The 14,685-nt window shown below is 38.6% G+C and overlaps 1 long non-coding RNA gene across 1 annotated transcript; it reads right to left on the reverse strand.

The window, feature by feature from the left end:
• Window positions 1-504: 504 nt before the first annotated feature.
• Window positions 505-14,588, reverse strand: LOC104865732. The gene is made up of 3 exons (XR_781255.1): window positions 14,508-14,588; window positions 6,510-6,657; window positions 505-692 (listed from the first exon to the last, which is right to left on the reverse strand). It is a non-coding gene; the product is annotated as an uncharacterized LOC104865732 (long non-coding RNA).
• Between the last annotated feature and the right edge of the window lie 97 nt (window positions 14,589-14,685).

Here is a 14,685-nt window from a genome sequence, read left to right on the forward strand (position 1 = left end):
TAAGCACAATCAACAAAGTAGTTGAATACAATACCTTAAATGTACTAATAAAATTAATTTTTAAAAAGACAAAAAATGTCAGGAAGTGTTGAGTATATATATATGCCTCTGCCTTTTAAGTACAGCATGATAGTCTATATCCTTGCAAACATTCTCTCTGTGTGTAATTTAAGCCAAGTGGAAAATTTTCTTGAAAATGTAATTGTAACAGAAGAAAGAATTACTTAAGTGCCTTTCCATGTCACTTACCAGGCTGACCTTCTCAAAGGTAAAGACTATACCTTAGGTATCTTCAAGTATATATGCCTCTGCCTTTTAAGTACAGCATGATAGTCTATATCCTTGCAAACATTCTCTCTGTGTGTAATTTAAGCCAAGTGGAAAATTTTCTTGAAAATGTAATTGTAACAGAAGAAAGAATTACTTAAGTGCCTTTCCATGTCACTTACCAGGCTGACCTTCTCAAAGGTAAAGACTATACCTTAGGTATCTTCAAGTTTTCTGAGGCCAGGGGTATACTTTTTTATTTGAACATGTAGCATCGAGGAGCAGAAGCCTGGCTTTGAGCTTAGCTCTCATTCTTCCAGGAAGCACCCCAGCCTCGCAGCTCCTCGGTTCACCATCCTAAAGGTCCAGTATACAGTGATTTTCTTGGACCGTGCTGAACATTCTGTGCTGACTATAGAGCCTACCTGGGACAGAAAGTGAAAAGTCTGTTCTATTAAATGATAAATTTTAATTTTTTTTCTCCTCTGCACAGAATGGACACTATGCAGAATGTCCAGGCTTAGGAATGCTCACTTCAAAGGGGAAGAAAAGAATAATTCACATCACACACTTAAGAACTTTTAAACATCTACATCTCTCTTTTCCAAAGTCTTTTCTTCGATGCATCCAAAGGAGTCTACATACTCTCAAGGTTAAGTAAAGTAAGAAAATTGGTATATTGCAAGGACTACTGAGTGTTTAAAGTTAAAATCAGTCCAGTTTATAGGGGGAAAAAAAACCTCTCCTGGAAAGACATGATGGATATGTAGCAACTCAGAGCTCTGATAATATTTTCAGAGGATGTCAGAACATTTACAATTATTCATGCTTAGAACTCATTTACTCCATGGCATTATCTTTGTTGGTCATAAAGGCAAGTATCCTTGAAGCAAGTAAGGTAAGGTCATCTCACAATTATAATCAGCAAGCTCTTTGCTCTTAGTTTGGTTAGAGGAAGTAAGAGGAAAATATATAAATAAGAAAGTCAACTATAAACAGCTAGACTGTGTGCCTGAATTTGTAGGGCAGGTGATTCTTGCTGATGCCAGAGCCTGCTGTTCTCAAGTAGAGCAACAAGAAGTGATTTCTATTAAACTCTCATATCTTATTATTTTAAAACATAAATTGCCGTTAGGCCTTTCTGCAGAATAGACGATGATGATAATTTACACATGCTGGACAGATAAATGATTCAATTCTTAGTTACAAGAGACTGTTGACAGTGATTACTGATGCTCATTTCTTTCATGCACATTGTGTGAGGCAGGAAACTCCAGGTTTAGAGGCCTTTCATGTTTTCTCAAAGTAAATCAGTCACTTACATAATAATTATTTATTATTCCACGTTGGCAAACAGTTGGGTGCATTTATGACAGTTAAGCGCTTTAGATAAAGTGCTGCAAAGTGGCACAACTGATAAAATATTTTACAGCTCAAGAGATAGCAACAATAATTAGAAGGCTTTGGTATCTAATGAAAGTAAAAACTGTGAGGCTTTTTCATTGACTTGTGGCTAGTTTTCACCTGTAATTTTTTTATTTTACAGCTCAAGAGATAGCAACAATAATTAGAAGGCTTTGGTATCTAATGAAAGTAAAAAACTGTGAGGCTTTTTCATTGACTTGTGGCTAGTTTTCACCTGTAATTTTGCATGTTCAGGACTAAAATACTGATATTCACTAAGATTGAATTGAGACCACTAGGAATTTTTCTAAGCAACAGCTTCTCTAGGTATAACTTCTCAATCCATCTATCCATATACTTCATTTTTCATTCATGCAGTCAACATTCAGCTTTGCTGAAGCATTTTGTTTTGTTTTATTTTTTAAGACAGGGTCTCACTATGTAGTGAGACTGATCTGGAACTCACTATGTAGCTCAGGCTGGTCTCAAACTTGCGGCGATCCTCCTGCCTCAGCCTCCCAAGTGCTGGGATTATGGGTGTGCACCACCACGCCTGGTTTATGAAGGATTTTCTATGTGTGTAGTGTCCTTATAAATACTTTTGATCATGTCTGACTGTGACGACCTGTGACGGAAGCAGGTGAATTTTTGCTTCAATAGAATCTGGTCTGCCTCTTCCAATTCTCTGCCCTGCTTTATTCCAGAATTTTATCAGAGTTCACTTTCCATGAAAATAGAAAGTTTAAATATGGGTGCTTTTGTTTTAGTGCTTTGTCAGTGGCACTTTATTTCAAAATTTTATTTCTCTTTGAAAACACATACAAAAGAAAATCTAGTGAAAAACATTTCCTTCATACTTATGACTTCCACCACCTTTTTGATGTCCTGGCTTTATATGTTGCTTTTTTTCTCAGAAGTATGCTATGTACAGTGAACTCTACTATGACATAATGTATGTGTTTCTAAAGATCACTGGATTAAGCAAAGTCACATAACAAAAATCAGAAGGTATTATGAGAAAACCAAGAGCAGGAGTACAGCACTCAAATACATTAGTGGTATGTTTAAAAAATAATAAATATCATCGACACTCAATAAAAACAGGACAGTTTTGTATACACTAAGTGGCTAAGAAATACACAAATACTGCAATAAACATGACATTTTACCTTAAGCAAGACCCAAATTTTGCATGTATAAATGAATGTTGGAAGGATTGTATGTAGCTTGTAACTTCCTGTGATTTCATACAAGGGGGGTTACCTGAGATGTGATGGAAAGTTCAAATACAGGGTGAACTGAGGTTGGTAAATGTTTTCTCATGTGAATGCGTGCATTTTCTCTATTCATGCATGACCCAGATCCTCTGGGTACAGTTTTATGTATTCATTTGACATTTCTGGCAAAATTGTACATAAGCAAATTTCAAAAACTGCACAATTGCGTGGTGTTCAGAAGGTTCCCTAATAGATCAATTGCACTGGGAAAACGCTTGTGTTTTCAAAAGGAGTATAATAGAATTGCTTGTGTATGTATGCGAATGTATCTTTAACTTTCAAAATAAACTTTGATGCAGAATATCTTTTTCAGAAGTTGAAAATACACAAAAAAATAGGAAATATGTAAAGTATAATATTAAGCAACCATATGTTCAGAAGGTTCCCTAATAGATCAATTGCACTGGGAAAACGCTTGTGTTTTCAAAAGGAGTATAATAGAATTGCTTGTGTATGTATGCGAATGTATCTTTAACTTTCAAAATAAACTTTGATGCAGAATATCTTTTTCAGAAGTTGAAAATACACAAAAAAATAGGAAATATGTAAAGTATAATATTAAGCAACCATATGGTCTTTTGGATCTTTCTCCTTCTTTTTTAAGGGTAGGCTATTTACATATATGATTGACCTTATCTGAAAGAAGATATCTATAAAGGGAACTTACTGAATTCTAGAAGAGAAGCTTCTATTGTAAGTGGTGGTACTTGCTCAAGAATTAGTTTACTTTAGATGGCAATAATCTAAATACCATCCAATTTATAACATGGATAAACAAAATGTAGCGTGCCCATGTGACTCCAGCCATAAAAAGGAATGAAGTAGTGACACATATACAATATAGTTACCATTATGCTAAGTCAAAGAATCCAGACACAAAAGGTCACAGACCCACAGAATGTAAAATATTGGTTACTTCCAGTTGAGGGCTGGGAAGGGGAATGATAGGCTTGGTAACTACAGGGTATGGGGTTTCTTTCAGATAAATGTGAAAGTGTCCTAAACCTGAATGTGGTGATAGTTACAGGTATCTGTGCATAATACTAGAAACCACTGCATTGTACATTTTAAGTGCAAATTGTATACATATTATATCACAGCGAGGTTGTTTAAACAAGAATTGGTTTCATTTTAGGTTTTCTCTAGAGAGCATTGTGATAAGGACACCAAGACCTTTTTTTTTTTTTCCTTAAATAAGTACACCAAAGACCTTGTGTTCTTAGATGCTGCGGGGGTGAATGTGAGAAACTCAGCTGATTCTGATGTGCAAAAGTGATAGTCACCTTCAGCAATGCACACTTGTATGCTAGGTGTGTATTGACTCATGGACCAGTCTGCCTGTCCTTTCATCTGTGATATCTCTTTTGAAATCTTGTCCTTCTTCATTTTGATATATTTTATGACTACCTCTGGCAAAAACCCAGGCTGATTTTTAGAGTAAAGTACTTAGTCGCCTTGTTTTTTGAACTCGTTCCTATTGGAGGATATCACTTTGTTGTCTTCCTGCAAGCACAACTTAAATGAGTGGGAAAATATAGATTTTTTTGTCATGATCTCTGATATCTATAGATTTTGAAATGTTTTCTTTGGGCTCTAAAAGTTTCAAAGTTCAAGAACAGCCCTCTTTCATTCTTCTGAAGAAATCATGAATTTTTTGCTTGGACACGTTCTCTGTGTTGTTTTGTTTTCTGTTTCTGTACTTAGAATTTTAAAATGTTGGGCTGGGGTTTTAGATCAGTGGTTCTAGTGCCTGCCTTGTAAGTGCTCGGACCCAAGTTTGATCCCCGGTAGTAAAAAAAGAATTCTAAAATGTTGCTGTGGTGCATTTTAGTATTGGTCTTTATCACTAATTTTTGCTAGACTCTGATGAAGATTGGTCCCTGTAAATACTCTGTCAGCTCCAACTATGTTAAGGTTTTCCCTTATGAAGTCTGTATTTTTAATATTTTGAAACTGCTTTAACTATAGCAGCTTTGGGGGCACAGCGGGGTGTTGAGGGTCACACCCAAAGCCTTGCACATGTAAGGCAAGCGCTGGCACTGCTGAGCTAAATGCTCAGCCCTCTTCTACTTTGAGACAGAGTTTCATTTTTAGTCTATGTTTTTTTCTTCTGCATTCTTACGAGATGTTCTGAATTTTATCTTCTGCTCACTGATCTGACTTCATGACACCCCTGTCCTGCCTAGACTACTTCTTGTGAGTACTTGTGGTATTTATGTTTAAATTTTCCTTTCATTCCAACCATTTCCAATCTTTATTTTATGCTTTAGCTTCAAAGAAGCAATGTCTTATAATTACCTTCTAAACAAATTACTTTTGAAAATTTGTAGAGATTTTAGGGTAAATAATTTTCAAAACTCTGTTTTTCCTTTGGTCTTTAGAGTAACAAAGCTTTATTTTCTCTTCATTGCTACAACAAAGTTCTTAAAAGTAAAGTTCTTCACCTTTGTCAGTCTGTATTCAAAGCCTAGCCCTCCGTGTGATTCTTTTTGTGGTTGGGGGCTAAACTTTCAATTTAAGTTCCATCATTTTCAAACAGGAATCTTTACGAATATAATGGAGTAAGACTTAATACTAAATGAGATAATTCATGAATGGTACTTAACATAGTACTTGATGTACCATGAATGAAAAAAAGAGACTTTTATTTTTCAACTGAGAAGAAAATTATCTAGAGCTAATGTTTGGCAAGGAGGTGAGCTCTCTCCTTAGTTCATCTTTCTTACGATGTGGATGTTTTTTCTGTTCTCATCAGAGTTTAGAGCTGATGATATGCTCGCTACCTAGCAGAGATTTATGTCTCCTAGCTTGGCCCATCTGGGATCTTTTTCTGCCTTTACTTCTTAGCACTATGATGCTTTGGGTGGAGGAGACACACACAAACTATGCTCACTACAGATCATCCTGTCTTTTTTGCTGTGTTTACTGCTTGGGTTCAGGACGTCATTTCCAGTTTTCATTCTCCTTTTACATTTGGACATTATCTGTAAGTTTTCATCTATGAGTAAAAGTAAAATGAGAGTCATTCACAAGAACTGATGAGAGAAAATCCCAGCTCTGGTCATTCCAAACTAGAAATGCTGGTGTAAATAAAGAAACAGTTTTCTAATTGGTATAGTGCCTGGAATCCTAGGCCAATGAAAGGCAGTAAAAATAGGATGACAAATTGTCCTGTTCTTGGACCCTCCAATCATGCCATAGCATCTTTGTGCTGTAAGAGCTTCCTCTGTGTTCTATTCATTTGTCAGCAGGCCTACTGGGTGGTGGTGGCAGGATTCATGCTACTCTGTATTATTTTGCTATTTGAAAATAGATGTCTTTCCCCTTGCTTTTAATATATTTTTGCCTTAGTGTTTTTCTTGAATTCAGGGCCTGTGAAAAGATAGTGGAAGCCTGAGCACATGTGTGATTGGTCCTTTGATACCTAGTGGGGCCTGGGAGTGATTTTGAGGGGCTGAATGATTGTCTCTGGCAACAGTCTCGTAGAGGCCATATTCAAACTGAAGCAGAGAATCTCAAAATCATGCAGGATATTAGAAATTGCAGAGCCCAAGCTACTACCTGGTATTCAAGTCTTCTTCACGATGTCTCCTTCAGTTGGTTTGTCCAATCTCTTCTTGAACCATCTTCTGTGACTATCATTACTGTAGTCCATTTCACAGCCAGGCAACTCCTTGAGTCAAACTGAAATCCATTCTCTTTGAATGGTCTTAAAAACAGAGGATAAAGTTGTTGGGTCAATCGGGGATCTGTGCAGGAGATAGCACTTTAGGTATTTTAGTCAGAATGGTATTTTATACAGGGAACTAGCTAATTTCAAAATTATTTAAAATTTTGGGGTAGCAGGAAAGCCAAGAAATAGATATTGGCATACCCTCAATTTTAACTTTCATTGAACTGTAAGCCACACATAGAAAATACTGTTGGTAGTTTGGCTTCAAGATCACCCAACAGTGAATTTCCAGTCTCACTGAAGAGAAATCTCTCTCTCTCTCTCTCTCTCTCTCTCTCTCTCTGGATAGGGTATTGAGATCTTCCAAACTGGACTCACTGGGCATGATCCTCTTTTCTCAACCTACAATATATTGGAATTGCAAGCATGTACCATCACATAACCAGCACTTTGCTTAATTTCTATCTTCCAAATTAATCTTACTACGTGCTTGCTTCAGCAGCACATATACAAATTTATCTTACTGGCCTCTGTGTTATAGAAGTTACATAGGGTTCCATATCAAGGTAAGCAAATGCATACCAAAGGACTACAGGCAATACAAGGAAAGTTATGTAAATTCTGAATCGACAGAAGTCTCATACCAAAAATATGCCTTCCAATGTCTTTATCCCTATAACCTGTAGCCATAGGGTTCAATAACCAAAATCCTTTATAGGTTATTGATGTCTTCATGGTAGGATAAATATCTAGTCATAATACAACATTAACACTGGAGTTCAAAATATTTTTAAAAATTAGTATTAATGAATTATTAGGATCTCATAAGCAAGGGATGACTGTCAATATTCTGATATTCAATAAGAAAATTATGACAGAGCAGTGAAAGAACAATTAAATAATAATGAATTTAGATTAGATTTTGTTTCTCAAGAAATACTTACTTCTAATCTTTACGAATCTGTATAAAAACAAGAACAAAGGACCCCATTGATGGGTCCATCATGTAGAGTTTCAAAAGCATGCTATCGTATTGGACACACCCTTCAATTTTATGCAAAGACAGTGAAAGGCCAACATGAGCAACCCACCAGGACTACACTTGACAAGTGGAAAATAGCGTGATATGTATGGGATGCCATGGACCTTCGCCTGTTCCCTTCCCATCTCTCTGGAGAGTAGCAAAGCCCTCAGGAAGTTTATTCACTTGTAAACACACCTTATTTTTAACATCTTAGTCATATTCAGCTGAGTTATTACTGCTTATATTATTCCAATGACTCATTTCCTCTTGCAGCTTGCAAATATTAGACATTATCATATCCCATATCTGTCTCATTCCTTGTAACCCTGAGAGCTCTCATTTAGTTTATCCCAAACAAGAGTGAATAAAATGCAAGAAAAGAAAAAGTGGATTGCACAGGCTGTCTTTTTTATTTGAAGTCTCAGCACACTAGAAAGGTTCAGTTAGTGTTCACTGCAGAATGTAGATGGATGGCAGCAATAAAATCAGATATAGGAAAAAAGCAATCAAATCACTGAGTAGGTCACATTCCAAATACATTATATCAGGATAGGGGTCCTGCCTTAGGGCATATGTTCCCTTCCACAAAATGCTTCCAAAATATGTCTGTATTCTTCCCTTCAACCCATATATACTTGATTTGATACTGTATTTTAAATGGCATCCTATGCTCAGATTACTTTCTTATTTTTCCACGGAAATTGTATGTTTCTTTACATGCTTGGTATTCGCTATTCATAGTATATGATAGTGGTACTACCCAAGTCTTCTTTACTTGGCTAGTGGCTCGTTACCAATTACTCTGCCCAAGGTTATCCTCTTACTTGATATAAAATCTAAATACCAGATTCCTGGTACTGGTTTTATGAATAGTTGTTCTAAGATATATGCTTTCATTGATTAAAAATACAAATCATCCTTTAAAAGTTTGTATATTCTTCTAAGCTATGAGGGTTATCTTAGGTAACTTTTCTAGGGTAGAAGTTAGTACAACGCTAAATATTCTGTCTGTTGCAATCTATACATTGGAGCAAATTCTTGAACTAGAGAACCATGTCCCTAGTTAGGGGATGTAATGAGCACTACAATATGTATGTACTTAAAATAATAATGTCAAACATAGTTGCTTGCATGTGGCAAGTTAAGCATTGTTTTAAAAAGGAAAAATTATATGTGATTCTTGTGACTCAATATAGTTTTTCTCACCCTGGATAGTATTGTTTGTTTGGAGCTGAAAAAGTTTAGTGTGTCTCCTCTGTGAATTGTAGATATTTAGCAACATCCTTGTTATATTCAGCATTTTGCAAGGGAAATAGATTTAATACAGGATTCATAATTTATAGGATTATTTCATAATAGCCACCCAAAATCAAATGTAGAAGAATATAAGAGATCTAACCACACACAAGAGACCCAAAGAATCCAGCCAACTGTCTGGATCCCATAGCAATGTCCTGGACAAGTCCGGCTGAAAACCTATAGTCCAAGACAATGTCTTCCATGTATCCACCCAGTGGCCTAAAGCTCGTAGCAATGCTTCATGCTTTTCTGTTTGTATTAAGGATCTGCATTGGAAAGGCCCAAAGGTCAGTGGCGTAAGCCAGAAAACTTGCACCGGTGGGGTGGAGGTCTTGTGCCATTGCGCTGGGGGAATCTATACTGGAGCCAGGTAATGATGTTCACAGTGCAGATCAGAGCTCCTCTGATGATAACGGCAGCCATTCCAAGGGACAGTGAAGCCCCAAGCTCCTCCTCAGAGGAGAGCAACCAAGTTCTCATCAGAAAAACCATCCTCGGCAAGCTTCTCCTAGAAAATCAACAGCCCATGATCTTCCCCTCTGTTTCTCTTTTTATGCCATTGGCAACAATCCTCAGGTGGTTTTTCCACACCCAACCACACTGTTTCAGTTCAGCTGGGCATTTCAAGTTGACCAGTAGTTAATCTACCACAATCGCTCCCCCTGCCCTTGTGATGTTGAGAAGGATTCCAACCCTGTGACAAACTGTCTCCAAACATTGCCAAATGTTCTGGAGTGAAGGGCAAATTGCTCCCAGGGCTCTGGGTCATGCTCAGTGTACTATGCCCACTTTGCTTCTAGTACCTGTAAGCTAAGAAGGTAGAGAAGCCCATTGAGCAAACTATAATACATTGTAAAACAATTTGCTGAATGTCAAGGCTACAGTTCACCACAGGATGGAGATTAGCAGCTCGATCTTCCAACTTGCTCCACAGTGATGATGACTTCACAAGACTTCACAAGAGTGATTTCTGCCAAATATCATGCCTTTTGTAGCTGAAGGTGAGAAGACATGTTGGGTAAGATACCGTCAACCCTAAACAGAGAGGCTCATAGGATCCCATCCCTAAAGGTGAGGTGAGGAACTTCTACCGTGCACCTTTCTGATTTATCTAGAATTGGGACAATCTCCATATGAGCGTATCTCTAATAGGCTACCCGAACCAGTTATAGAATTCGAGGGTAATGGTTGTCCAACTGTGTCTAGAAAAATACCTCTTTTCCCAGTTCTAGATTTAAAAAAAATGGTCACACAGACTCTCTTATAGATGGCAGTGTGACTGTATTTTCCTCCCTTACTTGTTATATCTGCGTACATCAAGCCTTGAGTTACGAAACATTGGCTGGGCAGGGGTTGGAGTTGGTAGGGAGCCATGGGCTGCAACCTCTGTTTATGACACATGTCATATTTCACGGACCACGTCTGGACCCCACCTGCCTCCTTAATCTCCTTGGAATGCTGCGGTCCCCCCACTAGCTGCATGCTACTCTGATGACTTCAGTGGGCACTGTAGTGTCCAATTTCCTAACCTTTCTATTAAAATTAATATTTAGATTTTATAACTTTAAAAGTGGAAGAATGATGGAGACAGTATTTGATGTTTATGTCTCTCAGTCACGAAAATGCTCCCAATTTCACTCAATGCCGGGCCACACACATGTAGTCACAATAAATAGCATTTAACATGTTTACAGTATGCTGAGGATGAGGAGAACTTCTGTTTTTATATTGATGGACTCAGCTGGACTGGGGATACTATTGTTTACAATGAGCTACATTTTTTGTTGTTCTGATTTACCCTCAAATTAAATCTTTATTTCAGAAACCAACCCCAGGGAGCCTCTGTAACGAGGGAATGTAATAAACAGCATTAGGAAAGGGCCCGTAGTTGCTGCTCTCTGGTAATTAGTCCAAATGTCTCAATCAGAGTGGTTTTCAAAGTTTTATGGCTGCAGTTTGGTCACAGGTTTATTTGTAAAAAGCTGGTTTGCCATTTTGTTCAGCCTGGCCTTTGCCCTTCGGGGATTGGAGTTGGGGGTTCTGCGATGTGGAATGGGACAGGAAAATCAGACTTGCAGTTTCCTGGAGGCCCTGCCCATGTTTCTTGTTACCATCTGTTTCTAAATTTAAAATTATCTGAATTTAAAGGAACCGGGAAGGAAAAAATACATATCTGGCCTTTATTTTGAGGACATGCAAAGGAAGTGTAGGGATTGAGGCAGGACCGAATATGGGGGAGTGTTGTTCCCAGCAAGAGGTTGAGGTGAGAGGGTCCCCCTATAACCCTTGGCCACAGAGAAGAGGTTATTAGCTGGGCATGGCTGGGCGACACTGGAGTCCCCTGGGACACCAACCCCCAGCTTGGTGGGAAGAGGGAAGCCTGAGCCTTAGTGACACCCATAGCCTGATGTTCCCTGGGGACATATATGGTGCTTAGACCTCTGTGTGCCTGGAGAAGGCTGTGCCATTGAGAGACCAGAGGGCCCCTTGGGGAAGGGTCAGCTCTGGCTACACTCTCAGGTCGCCTTCAGCAGCAAAACAGGGAAGGTAGCTAGGCGCTAGGTGATAGTCAGAGGCCACTCCTAGATTTACAGATATTCCTGTCCTAACTCTCTCCGTAATGTTAGTCATTCAGTATTAACTGAGCACTGAATATGAACATATTCTGCCATCTTTTTTCTTTTCTATTTTATGATGATGATGATGATGATTATTAATAGTAGTAGTAGTAGTATGGGGATTGATCTCAGAGCCTTCACACTAAGGTATCTTCCAGCCTGCCTTTTTAATTTTGAGATAGGGTCTCACTAAGTTGCTAAGTTGCCCAGACTGGGCTGGAATCATCCTGCCTCAGCCTCCCAGACTGCTGCGATTATAGGCATATGCCAACACATCCAGCTCAACTGTCTTATTTTTAAGCCAAATAGCTAGACGGGATCTGGACAGGTAGGAAGCTCTTCAGAGACAATGGATCAACACTTTACTTCAGAAGTCCCAGAATGCCAGCTGTGTGGATCCCAGACCTTTCTGCTAGGTGAGGAGGCATCATTCCTCCCGAGACAAAAGAAGGACAGAAGGAGTGGGCAGGGGAAGGGGTTCTGCTAGTGTGTCTATCCTCACTCATGTAGCCATCTTGTTTATTTTTTAATTTTATTTTATATGTTTTTAGCCCTTGTGATCGAACTCTGGGCCTTGCACATACTGGTAGATCCTCTATCACTGAGCTACATCTTCAGCCCTTATTTTTTTAAAAGTAACATTTGTGTGAGACTTCTCAGCTATGCAGTTTAAGGAATCATCAATCACTGAGCCCAAGGGACTCCATAAAGAGCCAGACAGGAAATGGTGTAGGCTCTGTGAGCCTCCTAGTCTCTGTCACAACTATGGCCATAGTGCGAAAGCAGCCATAGACCTTCTATGATACAATGGGCTTGGCTGTGTTGAGATAAAGCTTTATTTAAATACCAATTGGTAAGTAGGTGTTATGATTTGTGTCTAGATGTTCCCTCAAAATCTCTTATGGTCATGGGGGGTGCTATTTCAGAGGTGGCTGGATCTAGAGTGTGTGATTCTGGGATTAAGGATGTGTGAATACTAAATTAGTCCACTGATTAGTTTGGCATAGTTTGGGTAGGATTAAGGGTTCCCCAGCCTGGCTAGTGGGTCTGCCCTAAGGATGTATAACCTAGATAAAAATATAAGGTGTAGAAAAAGGGCTAATGTGGTTTGTCACTTGTTTGCTACCTGCTTCCTCCTGCCTGACATGAATTGTTTTTCCTCTGCAATGCTCATCTGCTATACCACCTGCCTTGGAGTAAGATGACTGTGGACTGAAACCTCTACAAACTGTGAATCAAATAAACCTCTCCTCCCTTAACTTTGAGTGTTGGATATTTTGTCTCAGCAATGAAGAAAATAACGAAGACGGCAGTATTTCAACTATAGTTTGATCACCCCTTATTCAAGCATTTATCCCACATTTTGTGTTTTCTTTGATTCTCCTCCCTTTTCTCCATGCCCTCCATCATTCTTCCTTTGGAGTTATGGTATACATAGTGAGAGGCAAGAGAAGAGAATAATGAACAAAACAGGCATGATCTTACCCTGCATGAAGTCCCAAATAAGGGATTCTAATGAGTAAACCAATCACCAGTAAAAATATTTGGTAAATGATACCAGCCACATAATGCTATCCCCATTTCTTTCTCACTATTAGGGTCCCCATTTTATTCAGAATGATAATGTCCCAGATTAGTTTTAATCACCTTTGCTTCTCTTGCAGAGAGTTGGTCATGGAACAAATCTTTGGCCAAGGAGTCATAGGCAGAAGGGATTAGACCCAGCATCCTTTCCCAAATGTAAAAGAAAGCCCTTTCTCCTCTTTAACTTGTGGCTTTTCCACTTTCTCTCCACCTGGAATGCTACTACAGTTCCTGAAAATACAGCAGCTTTCATGTGAACATGCTGATAAAAGCCATCTGTACTAAAAATAGAAGCAAAAAGAAAGAAGTTTGGTCCCCAGATGATATTTATTGCAGATTCTAGATACCAGCCCTAGACTACTAACCATTGGCCTTCTTATTACAGCAACAAACTTCCCATTGTTTAAGTTAATGTAATAGGCTTTTTCTGTTACATGTAACTCACAGAACTAATAATGCGCTAAATCATTGACAGTACCAGAATGACAGGGGTTTAGGTTATGAATTTGTGCACAATAAATACTTGCAAAGTCTGAAAATTAAAGTCAGTGCAACTACTATAGGATTGTTAAGGTGTGGTCTGTTTCAGTATCTCAATCAGTAACAACACTCTCTGAGGCCACCAGGCAAAAGTGTAGCACTTACTTGTAGTCTTAGAACCGTTTAAAGAATTATTTATGGTGCCTGAATTGCTTAGTAAGCCTGGGAAAAGAGTACAATAAATTTAGATGGGAAGTTAAAATGAAAACAGGTCTTGACTTACTTCTAGAAACTTTTTTGCAAGAAGTTTCATTCTTCTCATAAGCAGAGGAACCCAGACCATTGAATTATAAATTGTTAGTCTAAATTAGGGTTAAAACAGGGTTACTGCCTTCACTGTGTCTTTTGAAAATCAGATAAGTGACTTTGTGTGTGTGCTTGCATGTGTGTGTGTGTGTGTGTGTGTGTGTGTGTATCTGCACATAATTGCACACTTTAGGAAATAAAGGTTATCATGGGGCCACAATGGGAGGTTACCTTCCCATTGAACAGCTTGAGAAATGCTGTTTATCACTTCCAAATAAAGACCCGAATCATCCTTTAAACCTTTGGCTGGAGCCTCCATTAGGGATGAGTGAGAGAAAACCTACAAGCAGTCTGTTTGCCCACTTGAAGAGCTGTTGGCATAATACTGTTTTTAGAACTTAAGCACACAACTTACAACACAGAAAAAGAGAGGTATCTTGGTTTATTTGGGCTCCTATTACAAAACGTTATAAAGTGAGTGGCTTATAATCAACATAAACTTATTTCTCACAGCTCTGGGGCCTGGAAGTCCAAGATCAAGGTACCAGTAGGTTTCTTGTCTGGTGAGGACCTACTTGCTGGTTTACAGATGTCCTTTTTCCTACTGTGTCTTCAGATGGCAGAAGGCAGGAGAGTTCTCTGGAGTCTCCTCTACAAGGGTGTTGAGCCATGTGTGGAAACAGAGTAATCAGGACCTCATGATCTCACAAAGGCCCCTCCCTCTTATACATCACATTGGGGATTAGGATGACA

The sequence above is a fragment of the Fukomys damarensis genome, unplaced genomic scaffold, assembly GCF_012274545.1.
Source record: "Fukomys damarensis isolate Sample0158 unplaced genomic scaffold, DMR_v1.0_HiC HiC_scaffold_32, whole genome shotgun sequence".
Taxonomy (NCBI): Eukaryota; Metazoa; Chordata; class Mammalia; order Rodentia; family Bathyergidae; genus Fukomys; species Fukomys damarensis.